This window comes from Octopus sinensis, linkage group LG13, assembly GCF_006345805.1.
Source record: "Octopus sinensis linkage group LG13, ASM634580v1, whole genome shotgun sequence".
Classification (NCBI taxonomy): Eukaryota; Metazoa; Mollusca; class Cephalopoda; order Octopoda; family Octopodidae; genus Octopus; species Octopus sinensis.
Window position 1 is genome coordinate 46,127,859 of NC_043009.1, and position 19,346 is coordinate 46,147,204.

The following is a 19,346-nucleotide window of genomic DNA, read 5'->3' on the forward strand; positions in this document are numbered from 1 at the left end:
AAAACAACTGTGTACAGTAAGATCCATGGTAGTAGAGTCCAGCAGGAAGTGTAAAGTTCCAAAAGTAATCCAGCCGGAGTCAGTGTAAGGTGGATAACAAGAGGTACCAAAGGTCAAGGAAGGTAGGACAGCTGACAGTCTAAGACAGGAGCAAGCTCAGGCATCCAGGATTAAACAGAGGTGGCCATGAGACCGTATATTATATATGGTTCAAATGTACAAAAAAAAATGACGAAAGACAGAGGCAGGTGATGGAAAAACAAGTAGGTTTATTAGATTGATGCTCATGAAAAAATGTAAACTTCAAGACATTTCAAATTTTCCCAAGTGTCTTACTAATATAACTGCTTGTTGCTATCCCATCAAACTTGCATTTGTTTTCTATATATTTAAACCATGATATATTTATATCTATCTATCTATCTATCTATCTATCTATCTATCTATCTATCTAGCTATCTATCTATCTATCTATCTATCTATCTATCTATCTATCTATCTATCGACATATTACACCTAACCTACATACATACATATATATATATATATATATATATGTATGTATATATACATATATATGTATGTATATATACATATATATGTATATATAGATACATATATGTTATATATGCATATATATGTATTATATCTATATCTATCTCTATGTCTCTCTCTCTCTTTCTCTCTCTCTCTCCTCTCTCTCTCTCTCTATATATATATATATATATATATATATGTATATACATATATGTATACAGTAATCCATCAGCTATCGCGAGTATTACATTCCAAAACCTCCCGCAGAAATAATTAAAATCTAAAAAAATATAAATACTCATCACCCGCATATACCTGTGATATACTGAGGATTTTACAATATAAATTTATCTATATTAACCAGTAAAATCTGCGATGTACTGAGTTTGATAGAAGTAAAAACTGGAATAAGATACAAAGAGTTTGTGACAAAGCAAATGGGGTGAACACGTGGTACAAAACAGACAAATATCAAGGAGTGATGTTTGTTGAGGCCACAGCCCATAGAGAACTAGCCTGTAGATTTAGGAAAGCTCTGAAGGAGGCTCAATATTAAGATCGTTGAAAATCCCAGGAGCTCCATCAGATCAAAACTACGTAGGACACACCCTTTTGGGAATACCACATGCACTAAGGATATTTCCATGATATTAACCCTGATATTAACTGTAGAACTAGAAGTGTAGTCTACTGCTTAAGGTGCATAGAGGGTGCTTGTAAAGAAAAGATCATGATATACATAAGTGAGACATCTAGGACCATTGCGGAAAGACTAAATGAACATCTGAGACAATATGACAACAAAAAGCAATCCTCCATACTCCATATGGAGGCATACTGGGTCAACTTGACAACCGCATTTTATCTAAGCACTCGAAGGATCCAACACTCAGACAAGTACAAGAGTACGTCATCATTAATGAAACAATCCCAGCACTAAATAAAATATATATATAGGTGTCATTCCCCAATACCCACAGTTTATATATATACAGTGTTGTTAGTAGGCTGTTATGTAGGCGTGTGATATGTTTGTGTGTGTGTGTGTATGTATATATATATATTGTATATGTATGTGTATGTGTATATATATATGTGGGTAAATGATACGCATATGAATAGGTAGGTATACAGATAGATAGGTACATAAGTAATTAGGACAGACGGGCACAGACACAGACATGCACAAAAACATACAAATGTGCTCACATGCATACGTATATATATATATATGCATACACACACATATTGCAAGCAAACATGCAGAGTACATACATGCATACAAACATTGCACACATGCATATATATGTATATGCATACACTTGCATATATACATACATACATATATATACACACACACGCAAACATACATACATACATACATACTTACATACATACATACATATGTGTATGCGCACGCACACTGACGCACACGCATGTGTACAAAAAAGAACGCAAAATTCTAATGAAGGACAGTCAATGACTATTGAAAAGTATGCAAGTCTCCACGAAAATTTTATTAAGACGTCAAGTATGAAATTTGTAGAAAATGAAAAAAGTTTGATAATGTTTTATAAATACAAGGAATAGTTTTATTACCTGGAAAAATGTGAGCATGAAAAGTAATATTCTTAAGATTATAAACATGGAAAAGTACAGGACAAGTTATTATATTTGGAAAAGTATAGGACACGTTATTACTTCTAATAAAGGAAAGAGGCGCAGGAGGGGCTGTGTGGTATGTAGCTTGTTTACCAACCACATGGTTCCGGCTTCAGTCCCACTGCGTGTCATCTTGGGCAAGTGTCTTCTACTATAGGATCGGGCCGACCAAAACCTTGTGAGTGGATTTGGTAGACAGAAACTGAAAGAAGCCCGTCGTATATATATATATATATATGTGTGTGTGTGTGTGTGTGTGTGTGTGTGTGTGTGTGTATGTTTGCGTGTCTGAGTTTGTCCCCCAGCATCGCGTGACAGCCGATGGTGGTGTGTTTACGTCTCCGTAAGTTAGTTAGTTAGTTAGTTAGTTAGTTAATGTGGCTCAAAAGCAAATAGCAAGGCCATGTAGGGGGACATGGAGTTAAGTACAGGGTGGTGTTCATGTAAAGAGTTCAGTAACTTAGCGGTTCGGCAAAAGAGACCGATAGAACAAGTACTAGGCTTACAAAGAATAAGCCCTGGGGTCGATTTGTTCGACTAAAGGCGGTGCTCCAGCATGGCCGCAGTCAAATGACTGAAACAAGTAAAAGTGTAAAAGATTAAGAAACTTTTACTTAAAATACTGCAGCGAAGAATGCCAGTTCTAATTATCACTCTTTACAGTTCTCATTTAAATTTATTGTACAAAGCAGTTCAGCTAATTTGTAAGTTTGTCCAATTAGTCACTTTTTTCTCTATTTAATGTAGTAAATTAGCCAAATTCTACTTAAATAAGTATAGCGTTATTTGTAAACTATAATAAAATAATTTCTAATATTCAAATTTTAATTTTAGCTACAATATTTTAACTAAAAAGTTTCTTATTTTTTACTTTATTAGAAGTAATAACTTGTCCTATATTTTTCCAGGCGTAATAACTTGTCCTATAGTTTTCCAGGCGTAATAACTTGCCCAGTACTTTTCCAGGTTTATAATCTTAAGAATATTACTTTTCATGCTCGCATTTTTCCATGTAATCCATATTTCCAGGCATTGCTGTTATACGATAATTAATAATGTGCCCGGCGCGCTAACGTTTCTGTCAACTCACCGCGTTATAATACATTATCTTAACATTATTGCTTGGGGCGTTACTTCTTACTTCCTCATATACTGAAAATAAATTTCATGACATTTCACCTCATCACATTTTTTCTACTAATTTTTGTTCAATGAGACTAACGATTCTGAACTCCTCATGCATTCTTCTGTCATTTAAGCATAAGAAAAGTCTACTTTTATTTTAAAATAAAAAAAGTTTGTTAATTGAAGATGAATAGGTGTCTTACTGCCCACCTTTTGACCTTACCTATTTTGATGTAAGTATTTTCTACTGAACCAAATCTCAAACTATTTATGCCAAAGTGTAGCTGAGGTGTCCTCTTTAAAACTGTTTACAGTTTGCAATTTAGTTGAGAACTAAATTAGTGGTGAGGCTTGGAAGCTGCTGCGATTGACGAAATGGTGGACTTAAGAATAAATTCAAACACCACCGTGGTTGAATGATTCATCAAAGTATGCACCTGTATTGTCAATACACTTTTGCCATTTCAGCGGTAGCTTGTCCAGCCCGGAACTGTAAAAGCCTGGCAATCTACAGTCAATAAAATCTTGGAAGGCCTGTTTTACAACATCTCCGAATTAAATTTTTTCCTATCAAAAAGTTATCCAAATTCTGGAAGAAGTGGTAGTCAGTGGGGGTAAGATCAGATGAAGTATGGTGGAGGATGGCGAACTTCCAACTCCAACTCCTGTAGTTTCGCTAATGTCATTTTTACGATGTGTGGTCTGGCGTTGTCTTGCAATAAAATAGGAGTGGATCCGTAGACTAATCAAGGCTTTGTAAATTTTTGTAAATTTTTGTAAATTTCTGCATAATTTGGTCCAGTTGGCTGTAGTATACTTCGGCCAGTGATTGAAGAGCCAGGTTTAATGAAATCATAATGGATCACACCTGCGACAGACCACCAGACAAACACCATCAGCTTCTTTTAATGAATTTTGTTTTTTGGACTGTGTTTTGGTGGCTCGTCTTTGTCCAACCATTGTGCTGAACGTTTACGGTTGTTGTATTGGATCCATTACTCTTCGCATGTTACAATTCGATAAAAAATGATTCATTTTTGTGACAAGAAAGTAGCATAATGCAGGCTTCCAAACGTTGCTGTTTCTGATTTTCATTGAGTTCATGTGGAACCCACTTATCCAACATTTTCACTTTACCGATTTGAATTAGGTGAGTCAATATTATTTCCTTGCTAACACCAAAGAACAACGATAGTTCATGGGCACATTGCGTGGGATCTGACTTACAGTGGCTTTAAGTTCGTTATCATCCACCTTTGTTTCTGGTCGACCGCGTAGCTCATTTGTGAGGTCAAAGTTACCAGAACGAAATTTTGCAAGCCAATTTGATACTGCCTGTAATAACATTAGAATGAAATACTCCATTAATATTCTGAGCTGTCAGTGATGCTGTATTTCCCCCAAAAAAGCACTCATATTTCAAAACTGTACGAATTTCCGACTAATCCATCTCTAAACAAAAATAGTAAAAGCGATTTATAAATTCTTTATATAGCGCGAAATGAGTTCGAATAAAGAAATAGATGTGTCAGCTTTCTAACAAAAAATAAAGTTTGTCAAAATATAATAAGGGCACAAAATGAGCAGCTGTCGAAGTTTAGCATATACTTTACTACAAATTTCATACTTGACGACCAAATAATAATAATAAATAAGTAAATGCGTGGAAATAGGTGGATGTGTTAAATTCACATGGTCCTAAAAGAGAATGACTCTCTCCAGACACAAAAGAAATTATATATATATATTATATCTATAAAATAATATGTTACAATTACTAAATAGTCAAGATAAAACTCTGAGTTTCAGATGCCGAAGTGGAAATCCACAACACCATCTCTTCGGTTATCTGGCCATCTGAAAAAACTATTGAGTAATTGTAACATTATTTTATAGATAAATTTCCTCTATTTACATAATATTGAGGTCTCTTTCTTTCTTTGTTATCTTACCGTTTTTACCAAAATATATATATTAATATATTATAATTATATATATATATAATATATATATATTGTATTATATATATATATATAAGTATTATATATATATCATTTCTTTCACTTTTCTTTTTTTCTTTTGTTTGGTGCAGTCATTTGACTGCGGCCGTGCCAGAACACTGTCTTTAGTCGAAAAAATCTACTTAGTACTTTTTCTCTCGTACTTTTGCGGGGTCATAAACACTCCAACAATAGTTGTTAAGTAATGGTGGTGGCGGTGGTGGTGGTGAGCAAACACAAACACATAAATACATACATATACACGTATATATATATATATATATATATATATATATATATAAAATTGAATAAGGGTAGAAATTTCCGATCTCAGCGCGCCAAAGTGAAGGCATTTGAAATATACACATAAATATAATTTGTTGAACTCTATACATGCAGGATTTCGGTCAAGCGTTCTGTATCTAGTTCTGGAAATTATGTTTGTAAACGACAGACGATGCTGATGATCTTGCAGATGTTCGCGTGTACACATACGTGAATATTAACAAGTGAAACTAATTAGTACATAGGTAATCGTTTTTTATTTCGTATATTTTCATTTGTCTTGCTTATTTTTACACTTTTGTTTTTTGCTGAGTTTTTTCTTGAGAACACATTCTTCGTGGAAAATAGCGATTTTGACGTCTATATCTAGCATATTGACTGTCCACTTTTAGTGGTCAGTCCTTTAAATTTTGTACATATATATATATATATATAATACAGTTCTATATTTAAGAGATGAGGAATTATGTACATTATCTATATTATTTACATTATTTATATTTGACGGATATTTGTCCTCATCTTGTTTGTTGTTAACACAACGTTTCGGCTGATATACACTCAGCTTTCATCAGGTGTCTTGGGGAAATTTTCAACCTGGGTTCTCATTTCTAGGGTATTTTTTGATGTTGTTATTATTATTATTATTATTATTATTATTATTATTATTATTATTATTATTATTATTATTATTAAGGTCCCTGCTTGGAATCGAACTCGGAATTTTGGGGTTAGTAGCTCGCGCTCTTAACAATGACGCTATATGCCCGTGAGCATATGGCCTCGGGCCGACAAAAGCCTTGCAAGTGGATTTAGTAGAGGGAAACTGAAAGAAGCCTATCGTGTAAAAATGTATATATATTTATGTTTGAATGTCTTTGTCGGTGTTTTCCCCCCTTTTCGCTTGACAACCAATGCTGGTGTGTTTACGTCCCCCAAACTTGGCGGTTCGGCTAAAGAAACCGATAGAGTCGATTTTTTTCGACTAAAGGCCGCAGTCAATAATTGAAGGATGTAAAAGAGTAAAAGCGAATATCATATATAATATATATATATATATATTATATTATATATATATATATATATATTTTATACATATATATATATATATATATATATATATATAATATATATTATTATATATATATATATATATATGTGTGTGTGTGTGTATATATTATAACGGAGAAAGGTTCTCAATAACTAGGTACTAAAAAACCGTCTGGAAATTTTTTATAAAGTCGTGTTCTAAAAATTTTCCTATAATTTCGATTTCTGAACTTTATTGAATTTTTTAACTCCGGTTTTTCACAAATTTAAATATTCGTTGCATTCACTGTGGAGTTTTCCGTTTTTATTTCTAAAGTCTCTCATTTCCTATTTCAATGTTTTCATTTCGAGTTCGCTATATGGAAAACCCAGTATATTCTATATACGTTATGTAAAAACATTATTCTTTGAATTTTTTTAAAAATAATAATACTGGTATAAATTTTGTAAAAAAGAATTAAGAAGTGATTTTGTTATTATGGCTGTTTGGAACGCGATAAGCCTTACAATAACTATTCGGACCGATTTTGGCCATTTTTTTAAAACTTAAAAACCATAGGAGGGGCCATTTTGGTAAAAATAAAAAAACCGTAAATATTTTCAGAGGTAAAGGTGAACAATTAAACCCCACTCTCACATGTATTGATGTTTTTTTTAATATTTTTCTCCCATTAACTACATTTTATAAAATAATGATGCTGAAGTGACACGCAAATGGTCCATTGGTGGAATATAAGCAACAAAAATTGTAATCTAAATTTTTACCCCTAACTCAACCAAGCGAAGCCGTGTGTATGTGAAACGTATGATATTAAAAGTGTGTGAAAAGTATGCTATTAAAAGTATGTGAAAAGTATGATATTAAAAGTATGTGAAAAGTATGCTATTGAAAATATGTGAAAAGTATGCTATTAAAATGAATTATCGCTTACGAAACTCTTTCTTTAAATCACTGTGGATAAATGCCAGCAATGCCCTTCTCAGGCTCTCCAATAGTTTAATTTATAAACCCAAACAATCGGGGGCAGGGAATGGGATTGCAAAATGTTAGTAACTTTTTAAATTTTCTTTTTATTAGTATGTAAATGTATTTATGGGGAGAAGAATATCGAAAAACATCAATGTATGCGAGAGTGATAAAGAAACGTTGAGCGTCGTCTTGGGATGTGCTAGAAACAACAGCCACATCTCCCTTAACTTACACACTTTTTCCTCTGAAAATTTTAAATTTGTTTTTACCGAAATGCCTCACCTCCACCCCGTGGTTTCCATGTGCAACAAAAATTAAACAAAATATGCCCAGAGTAGGATGATGAGGGGGTGGTACTAAAAAAGAATTTTAACTTTTTGTATACAAAGATGCTCCCCACCCTACCCTATCAATTCGAAGGCTGTGATTTTAAAAGAAATGGGGAACGCCCCCCCTCGCTAAAACAGAATAGTTCTAACTTATTTTGTCTTGTTGATCCGAAACTCCTTTTTAATGAAATTTCTCTCCCCTGGAAAAAACTTTCGACACAAATTTCTTTATAATTGTAACCTATGTCATTTAAAAGGTATCTGAATAAACTTTCATTAAAAGATAGCAATTTTCCTGAAAGTTATGAGGGATCGGGTGAATATACCCAAACTCCTCTCTCCACCCCCAAGGAAAAAGTCTTTCCCTAAATCCTACCTACTCTGAAGTCACAACATATAAGCGGTGTTTGTAAAAAATTTTGTTAAAATGTATCCATTGTTTGCAACGATCTCTCTTCTTCCTCTCTCTCTCACACACACACACACGTACACACATACACACACTGCAAGGCTTAAACACGGGCTGCTGAACTGGAAACTCTATGGTTGCTTTGAGAGGGAAGTAAAACTTGACAAACTGCTTCCCCCTCTGTAGTTGGACTACTTTGATGTCTGTTTGAAAAAAGAGATTATGACTGTGATAAAACAATGCTAGCAATATATACTTAGCAAGTGAGCACTTGCTTATATAATTAGATGTAAAATATTAAAATTATTAGAATTGTGAAAATATTATCATGTGACTATAGAAATCACCCGTAGCTCGCTCTTTCTGCTAGTGCATGTATATATATATATATATTATATATATATATATATATATATATATATATATATTAAAAATAGGCGCAGGAGTGCGTGTGTAGTAAGTAGCTTGCTTACTCTCTCGCTCTCTCTCTCTCTCTCTATAAATTATATATAAACATATGTATATAATATAAATTAATATACATATAATATATATGAGATATATGTAATATATACAATATATATATATATATATATATATATATATTATAGGAGTGGCTGTGTGGTAAGTAGCTTGCTTACCAACCACATGGTTCCGGGTTCAGTTCCACTGCGTGGCATCTTGGGCAAGTGTCTTCTGCTATAGCCCCGGGCCGACCAATGCCTTGTGAGTGGATTTGGTAGACGGAAACTGAAAGAAGCCTGTCGTATATATGTATATATATATATATATCTATATATATATATATATATATATATATATATATGTATATATGTATGTGTGTGTGTGTTTGTGTGTCTGTGTTTGTCCCCCTAGCTCCCCTAGCATTGCCTACAACGGGGCTGGTGTTTTACGTCCCCGTCACTTAGCGGTTCGGCAAAAGAGACCGATAGAATAGTACTCCTGGGCTTACAAAGAATAAGTTCCGGGGTCGATTTGCTCGACTAAAGGCGGTGCTCCCAGCATGGCCGCAGTCAAATGACTGAAACAAGTAGAAGAGTAAAGAGTAGAGTATATATAATATATATATATATATATATATATATATTATAATATATATAATATATATATTAATATATATATATGTAGGCGCAGGAGTGGCTGTGTGGTAAGTAGCTTGCTAACCAACCACATGGTTCCGGGTTCAGTCCCACTGCGTGGCATCTTGGGCTAGTGTCTTCTGCTATAGCCCCGGGCCGACCAATGCCTTTGGTAGACGGAAACTGAAAGAAGCCTGTCGTATATATGTATATATATATATATATGTATGTGTGTGTATATGTTTGTGTGTCTGTGTTTGCCCCACTAGCATTGCTTGACAACCGATGCTGATGCAAAAGAAACCGATAGAATAAGTACTGGGCTTACAAAGAATAAGTCCCGGGGTCGATTTTCTCGACTAAAGGCGGTGCTCCTGTATGGCCGCAGTCAAATGACAGAAACAAGTAAACATGTATATAATATATGTAATATATATTATAATATATGTAATATATATGTATATATATAAAATATATATATATAATAATATATATAAATATATAATATATGTATATATATGTAATATATATATATATATTATATATATAATATATAATATATATATAGTGAGGGCGCGTGGCTTAGTGGTTAGGGCATTCGGCTCATGATCGTAAGGTTGAGTTCGATTCCCGGCGACGCGTTGTGTCCTTGAGCAAGACACTTTATTTCACGTTGCTCCAGTCCACTCAGCTGGCAAAAGAGTTGTACTTGTATTTCAAAGGGTCAGCCTTGTCACTCTCTGTGTCACGCTGATTATCCCCGAGGACTACGTTAAGGGTACACGTGTCCCTGGAATGCTCATCCATTGCACGTTAATTTCACGAGCAAGCTGTTCCGTTGATCGTATCAGCTGGGACCCTCGTCGTCGTAACCGCGGAGTCTTTTATATATATATATATATATATATATATATAATATATATGTAATAAATAATATATATATTATATACTCTTTTACTTGTTTCAGTCATTTGACTCCGGCCATGTTAGAGCACCGCCTTTTAGTCGAGCAAATCGACCCTAGGACTTATTATTTGCAAGCCTAGTACTTATTCTATCGGTCCCTTTTGCCAAACCGCTAAGTTACGGGGATGTAAACACACCAGCATCGGTTAAGCGATGTTGGGGGTACAAACATAGACGCAAACACACATATATATATATATACATATATACGACGGGCTTCTTTCAGTTTCAGTCACAAGGCTTTGGTCGGCCCGAGGCTATAATAGGTGACACTTGCCCAAGATGACACGCAGTGGAACTGAACCCGGAACCATGCTGTTGGGAAGCAAGCGTTTTGCCACACAGCCATAACTACGCCTATTATATACATATATATATATATATATATATACACACACACACATATATATAGGTGTTCTCATTTTCACCGATCTTCAGCTTTATATTAACATCTGCTTATGCATGTATGTATGTATGTATGTATGTATGTATGTGTATGTGTATGTATGTATGTGTGTGTAACCGGAAAAGTTGGTGTTACTTTCTGTTCTCATTCCCATTACACTGTTTCATGTCCTATCTCGTTCCCTGTTCAGTTCCCATTTTAGTTCCGCTCCCATTTCTATCTCCAATTCTATGTCAATAAAGTAATTCTCTCTCTATCCGCTCAGTCGAAGTCGATTCTCGGTCACTCGTTGGATCAGTGTCCTCCAGTCAGTTCTATCCTGGGTCGCTTCCTTCAGATTGGCCATGTCCATTCCGGTATCACCCCTGATGGTGTCAAGCCAGCGGGTTCTTGGTCGGCCTCTTCCTCTCTTGCCACTGACCATTCCGAGCATGATGTCTTTCTCCAGGGATTTTCTCCGCATAATATGACCGAAATATGCCCAACCCATTGTTTATGGTAATAATGTATTGCTAAAGATATGTATTATATACTATTATTTCCATTAGTGGGTGAATAAGGAATGTCCCAATATTATTTTAATACACGAATATACATCTGACATAATTGGATTTAAATAAAAATCTGTAATTGGCCCCCTAAGGAGAGAGCTGTAGCACGTGTTTACTAATCAGTTACGATAAGTAATTAAGACATTAAATATTTTATTCACTTTTATGGTAATTAATTTATTACAAAAAAATGGGTATTACAAACAATTAATACGATAAGTGGGTAAATAAGGTATGCCCCTATATTATCTTAACAAACGAATATGCATCTGAGTAAAATAAATGAGTTGACCGGTATACCGGGAAAGCGGAGGTTATCCTCAGTTCCCATTTACCACTACACTGTTCCATATCCCATCCCATTTCATGTTCAGTTCTTGCCTTTATGCCCAACCCATCGTTTATGGTTATAATTTATTGCTAAAAATACGTATTATATTCTATTATTTCCATTAGTGGGTGAGTAAGGAATGTCCCTATATTACTTTAATAAACGAATATGCATCTGAGTAAAATATATTAGATAAATAGATATATTTACAAATATATTAACAAATAGTCCGCTTATTGTAGCTGGCGTTGTCGCGTGTCGTAGCTTATCGTAACTGATTAGTAAACACGTGCTACGGCTCCCTCCCTAGGGGGCCAATTACAGATTTTTATTTAAATCCAATTCGCCTATAATACAACTGGGTGTTATGAACAAATAAATAACAAAGTCGGATTTAACGTGGAAAATTATTTCAATATACCAAATTTGAGAATTTTGACGCAATTTGAAAATCTCACAATATGTGACAGTAACAAGGAAGACCCTACGAAAGTAGAGAGAGACAGACAGTTGTAGGACGCGACACACACACACACGCACAAATTTTAAAACGTACACATACGTAATCACGAGTTTATGATGGTGTATAATAGACATATGTGTGTATTATGTATGTATATATGTATATATGTGTGTCTATTTCTTTGCGATGAACAGCAGAAAATGCACCTAGCCCGTCTCTCTTTAAAACTACGTATTCCTCACACCCACCTTCCTGTGTGTGTGTGTGTGTGTGTTGTATCTCTGTATTTACGAAAGTATATATGCAGCGTCGCGTGTATATGACAACTATATTAACGGTAACATCCCATTGCACTGCTGTTCTCGCCTTCACTGACATAATTTACCCTCTATTTGTTATTAACTTTCCCTCCGACTAATACTTTTTGCAACCTTCTCATGTTATCATATAATTGGCCCAATGCCTCTGGGGGATACATTATAGATGTTATTTGAAATCTAGTTAGCCTATTATTGAACTGGATGTTAGTGTAACATGCATGCAAAGTTTCGTAAATATTGGTTCGCTGGTTTAGGTACAAATATGGTGACAGACAGAAATGGCCATATATATATATATATATATATATATATACATATATATATACATACATGCATATATACATATCTACACGCTTATATATATATATTATATATATATATATATATATATATATATACATGCATACGTACATTCATCATTTATTCGAAGCAACAAATCGCGTATTCGGCGTGGAGAGACTATTTATTGAAAATACGATGAATACTATCTCCATCTTCGGAGCCACATCTCTCAGCCTTGTTAAATAACTGTTTAATCTTCAGGTGAATTAAGTGAGGAAGCCTTTTAATCACGATCGTTGTGATTTTCAACTGAAACTTGAATTTAGCATGCATAGAGTTACTACAAATAACATGGCTGGAGACAACATCAACACAATCGAGGAACAGAAGGAAAAAAACAGCTCGATAGGTAAACAAATTCTTTCAAGCTCCAGAAACCGTAACTACAAAACTCATTTCTCTTGGAGTTATGAACTGAATAATGATCTACTTAATTGCTACGAAAAAGCGAAACAAAACCCCGCTGTTGGCTATATGAATCGATTGAAATCTTATCCGGATGATCTGCATTCAGAATTAAATCATTTTACTGCGAAGCAACTACGCCAAAAGGCAACATTTGTAGAACATAGAAAGAAGGTTAGTAACTGTGACTTTATTAAAAAATCGAAAATTAACCTTCTTCCCAACTCTATAAACAAAAACGAAAGCGATATAAGACCACCACGTGGTTCCGCAGCTCGCGATATTCCAACAGATTCCATAGTGCCTGCCAGCCAAACTACATTACTGACCACTGTCCCTACTACAACTATGGTAAATAGCAGGGACAATTGCAACGATTATTGTAGTAGTAGTAGTAGTAGTAGTAGTAGTAGTAGTAGTAGTGAGGATTATATGCCTATTTCTTTACTACCCACGAGGGGCTAAACATAGAGAGGAAAAACAAGGACAGACAAAGGGATTAAGTCGATTACATTGACCCCAGTGTGTAACTGGTACTTAATTTATCGACCCCGAAAGGATGAAAGGCAAAGTCGACCTCGGCGGAATTTGAACTCAGAATGTAACGGCAGACGAAATACGGTTACGCATTTCGCCCGGCGAGCTAACGAATCTGCCAGCTCGCCGGATTATATGCCGGTGAAATGTGCCCTTACTGAAACTTTCTGAGAAAAAATAACTTTGGCTTTGAAGGATTCTCTCAGAGAGAGAGAGAGAGAGTATTCTCTACCGAAGTAACTAAAAGACTACCAGATACGGTATTAAAAGCTGTTAAGCAAATTGGTGATGCGTATTTACAGCAGTGTGATGAACCCACATACTAGTAGATTGACGCCTGTCTATATGCTCTGGCTACTACTGTAAAACAGTAGATGAATGATATTAAAAAAGTAAACCAAACCGAAATAACAAAGGAAGTACCTTCATGGGTTTTGAAGATAGAGAAAAAGATAACTGGTTTACGGAAGACCATCAGTCATGTGATGTTGCTTATTGCACGCAAACAAGCAAATCATTATACGTCCCACCAACTGAAAGTAAAGAAAGAGATAGAAATGATGTTTGGAGACAGCAAAAAGTGGACACTCACTTGCAAACTGATTACCCTAAAGCAGGAGCTAAAAGTTGTCAGGGAAAAACTCCGATATCAGAAGAGAACAACTGAGAGAAGAACAATAAACAAAAAAAAATTAACCGCAACCAGGAAAGAGTATACAGAGACATGAGAGGAGGAGCAATAAATATCACTGAAGCTACTTCACGGAAAAAACATAGACTCCCTCCGGAGGAAAATCTGGAGCGAAGAGAAGGAATTTAACCAAGATGCTCTGTAACTGGAAGAAATCCGAAAAAGTTATTGCTCCTGTGCTACATCCATGACATGCAACATTGAAAGAGAAACTCTTACAACTGTGATCCAGAAACTCTACGATGGAAAATCACCTGGAAGAGACTTGATTGTTGGATATTGGTACAAGTAGCTAACATTCAACTGACTATATCTTATCAGTCTGTACCAGCAAGCTTTCATTGGGAACAGTAGCATACCACATTGGCTAGCTCTGACAGAGACAAAATTGATCCCCAAATGCAGAACCACTCACAAGGCAAAAAACTACCGACCAATTGCATACCAGAACTTAATGTACAAGATATATACATCATCTTTAAAACTCTTCCTTCAAGACCATTGTGAAATCAAGAACATTATCACAGCAGAACAAGCAGCTGGGAAGAAGGGAGTCTGGGGGTGTGCCGAGCAATTGTTAATCAACAAAACTGTGATGTCAGAGGCGCGAGAGCATAGGAGGAACCTAGTTTCAATGTGGCTAAATTACAAGAAAGCCTTTGACTCTGTTCCCCACTCATAGTTGCTAGAAGCCCTTCAACTTGCTAAAGTTCCAGTGAGAATAGTCAAACCCATAGCTGACCTGAGTTCATCGTGAGCCACCACCTTGAAATTAAACACAAAGAGTGACTGTATTATCACCGATAGAATACAATATCGCAAGGGCATATTCCAAGGAGACAGCCTCTCTGTGAAGATGTTTATACTTTCTGTAAAAACCCTTGTCATTCATATTAGGGAAGTCTGAAGGATACATCACTGGTTCACAAGGAAACAGAAATATCAAAATTACACACTGTTTTTTTGTGGATGACTTAAAACTTTATGCAAATAATGTACATGAGAGGAAAAAGAGTCTTAACCTAGTTACAACATTCTCAAAGGATGTAGGTTGGAGTTTGGTCAGGATAAATGCTATATGGTTGTGAAAAGGAAGAAGACTATAAATCAGACTACTAACATCTCCATCAATGATTTGACTGCTTCCCCTGTCTGACGAGGAATATTACAGGTATCTAGGGATGGATGAAAATATACCCCACTTCTACTCCCACCTCAGCCTAACCCACACCCCACCCTTGATTTTCCCACTCTCGCCTTATACACGCACACGCGCACCTTTGTTTTGGGATCACCACTATTATATTATCTCCCCTTCTTCCTAGCCCTCCTGTGTTACCCTTCTATCCGGCATTCGCCATGATAGATCGCTAGCCACTACACATTCTTTATTTCTTTCTGTGGAAGAGCGTAGGCTCGAAATGTTAAAGACTTTTTCACTTCCCGAGCGTTAAACTAATACATCTGTTTGTTGTCTACACCACCTGTCTTCGTGGTTTTTTTTTGTGAATTCTCCCTATATATATATAATATATATATATATATATATAATATATATATATATATATATGAAGATATATGTATATGAAGATATATGTATATATATGCATGTGGGCTTTTCACCACTTAGACTACATGTGTAAACATACGCGCATATATTCTCAAATGTGTGTGTGTGTGTATGCCCGCGCATAATATCTAGCTAGCTATCTCACAACTTACATACATACGTACATATATACATGCATACGTACATACATACATACATACATACATACATACATACATACATATATACATATATATATATAGAAATATATACCATCAACATTATCATCATTATTATCAACATTATTTTACGCTCGCTGTTCCACCATGTTTGCACTAGTTGAACAGGCTTTTTCAGTGTTTTGGCACATGTTGCGATTCGACATCATCTTTAAATTCCTCCTTTACTACTTTCCATGTCTTCTACAGCAACTTCCTTCCATTTCGATCACGTGACATTTCTCTGTCCAATTGGGATTCGTAATATTTATGCACCAGATATCGATGCCGGCGTAGTCTTCTCTTTAGTATAATACATCTGGTACCTGTTACATCCTGTTTTTCGTCCAGACTATTTTCGCTCTGGTATTCTCCATATAATCGAGTGTCCCATCAACCATGCTACTTGAAAATATCGTACTTCGTACACAAACGTCATGTCAATCTTTCCTTCACTCGTAGAGATGTTCGCTTTGCTGTGAACAGAAACGACGGCACCTTGAAAATTCCCACTCCATCTTTATTTTGGCAACTATGCTTTCAAAATATTTACCGTTATCCTGGTATCAACTATTTCCAGGTAACCATCTACGTATTAAAAGAATTTATTTTATAGGAGCCACTAACTACTTAAGTATACCTCCTACACTTAAAGTCCTTTCTTCTCTGTCAGTTTACTTGTTATTCTTCTAAATCTCTTGTGCACACTATTTACATTTGATGCACCATGTGAACATTTTGCAAGTCCTCATCTGCATATAAAACATAGACACTTCGCAGATGTTTTTTCGGTCCTATGTTTACTTTAAAATTCCTTGAATCCAGACTTTGCTGTCATGTTTGGAATTCCTTCTCTAGTTTTTCAACAAATTCAGTTGCGAAAAGTACGTCATCGCCACAACAAAGTTTCCAAAGACATCTGGTCTTAAAACTCCTGTATTATGACTTTGTAAACTATAATGAACAGGAGAGGGTCGACATTCTGGGAAAGTGCGATGAAGCCTAGTATTAGTGGCGAGCGTATGAGAGTCACACACTGTGGGTGACACAGAAGGAAAGGCATACAAGTCGGTGATAACTAAGTAGATGTGGCACGAAAATAAGCAGCTCCTAGAAGACGTGCAAGGTTTGGATTCAGTCACCTATATAGCCGATTCAACGCTGATTTATTTGTTAGCAGACATTTTAATGTTTCATTCATTCTCATCCTCCCCTCGTTGTGATAATGTGTACGAGCAGATTTCTCTTTAGGTGTATGAGAGAGTGCTTACGTCAACCGTGTTCTATTAATATATTATAATATCTCTCTCTCTTTTTCTCCCTCTCTCTCTCTATATATATATCTATCTCTCTCGCTTACACACACACACTTTTTCTGTATGTGCATTTTTCTGCACGCGTGTGCGTGTGTTTGCCTCCATTACCAAAATAGTACTGTAGTCAAGCAAGTTCAGTTTTTCAGTCAGCTGTGCCAAATCGCAAGCATTCATACAGTTGTGTTCAATAGTTTCATTCTGTCCCAGAACACATCATAGAAGTTTCGGTAGAAAAGGCGGAGAGAAGAGACGGCATAGCTGTGGCACAGATGATCGAGTGTGTTGATGAGCACCTTCATGCCAAGTCAGGGATTGTTCTGGTTTTTGGATGTGGTGTTGGATGCTTGAATGCCCTAGATACGAGGGAAGCACACCACTTTGGGTCTAACAAGAATTATGTGGAAGATTAGCATTTGTTGGGGGACTGCAGAATGTTCTGGCTTTGGATAAAGTTAAACTTTGTAATACAGATTCTTTTGAAGATGAAAATGTACGCTTCCCTGAAGAAACTCTTTGTGATGGTAAGACTTAATACTTTTAACTACGCTAAGAGTTTCGGTTGCACGTTGTTCAAGTATTTCTCAACTTGTCCTTTTTTATTAACAGCATCATCTCCTCGTTAGCTAAACCTTATGGGACTCACTCACTCGTATTATTCTCTTTGAATTCTTCAAATTCTACGTCCTTTGAAAGTTTTCTTCAAATGCCCAAGACAATTAGTAACAACCTCTGTATCAACGCCTGCAGGTTCACCAATCATTTTTATGTTGTGCAAATTCATGTACTTGCAAACCGGCTTTTACTAAGCAAAAAGGAGTTTTCATTAGATGTTTCACCTTTTTTCTACAAATTGTTATATAAACGTCTGTCTTTTTTTTTTTTTTAATTATCATCGTGTTTATCGGCACATTATTCTGATTCTGATACTCGGTCCTGAACCTCGATCAAGAGTTGTTCTCTTTTAAGCATTACATTAAATCTAAGGAAAATAAGGTCTTTATAGTTAATGGAGTTGATACTTGAGCACGTAACGTAATTTTCTTTCTACTGTCACATTTTGTTTCCACTGCAGACGTTGTAAGATTTAATGTTTTGGCAATATAACTTAGTTTTACTTTCACATCAAATTTTTTTTAAACATTAAATTTAATATCCAATGTAATCCCTTTACAGTTGCTTTTCGCACTGCTAACTTCAGTTCTACTTGATAGCTTCTTTGCAGACATCTTAAATTGAAGGCAAATCCAACAGCAGTGGGGATTAATTATCCGCAAAGAATATGTAGTAAAAGTAAAAAATATTCTTTTCTATTCTAAGCACAAGGCTCCAAATTTTTTTTTTTGGGGGGGGGGGGGACAGTCGATTAGATCGACCCAGTACAAAACTGGTACTTGATTTATCGACCCCGAAAGGATGAAAGGTAAAGTGATGGTAGGCGGGTATTGTTGGTGATTATATTGTTCTTGCAAATTGTATTATTGTGGCTGTTCAGTCTCACATTAATCCTCGTTCACCTAAGATCAAAGATACACTAGGACACGACATTATGTTTTTTTTTGTATTTGAAACGGATTTGCTTTACTACTTCATACTATACATCACTGTTCTTGTTGGTGGTTATGTTGATATTGATAATAGAAGCACACACTTCCACATACATACATACATACATACAAACATACATACATACATGCATGCATGCATACATACATGCATGCATGCATGCATACATACATACATACATACATACATACATACATACATACATACATACATGTATGTAT

General features: G+C 35.5%; 1 long non-coding RNA gene across 1 annotated transcript in view; it reads left to right on the plus strand.

Moving 5' to 3' along the window:
- LOC118765806 overlaps positions 1-8,327 on the plus strand; it is a 16,105-nt gene extending 7,778 nt beyond the window's left edge. The window contains exons 2-3 of the long non-coding RNA XR_005001686.1: positions 7,503-7,505; positions 8,317-8,327. This is a non-coding gene — a long non-coding RNA (uncharacterized LOC118765806). The remainder of the gene's footprint in view (positions 1-7,502; positions 7,506-8,316) is intronic.
- The last annotated feature ends 11,019 nt before the right edge of the window (positions 8,328-19,346 follow it).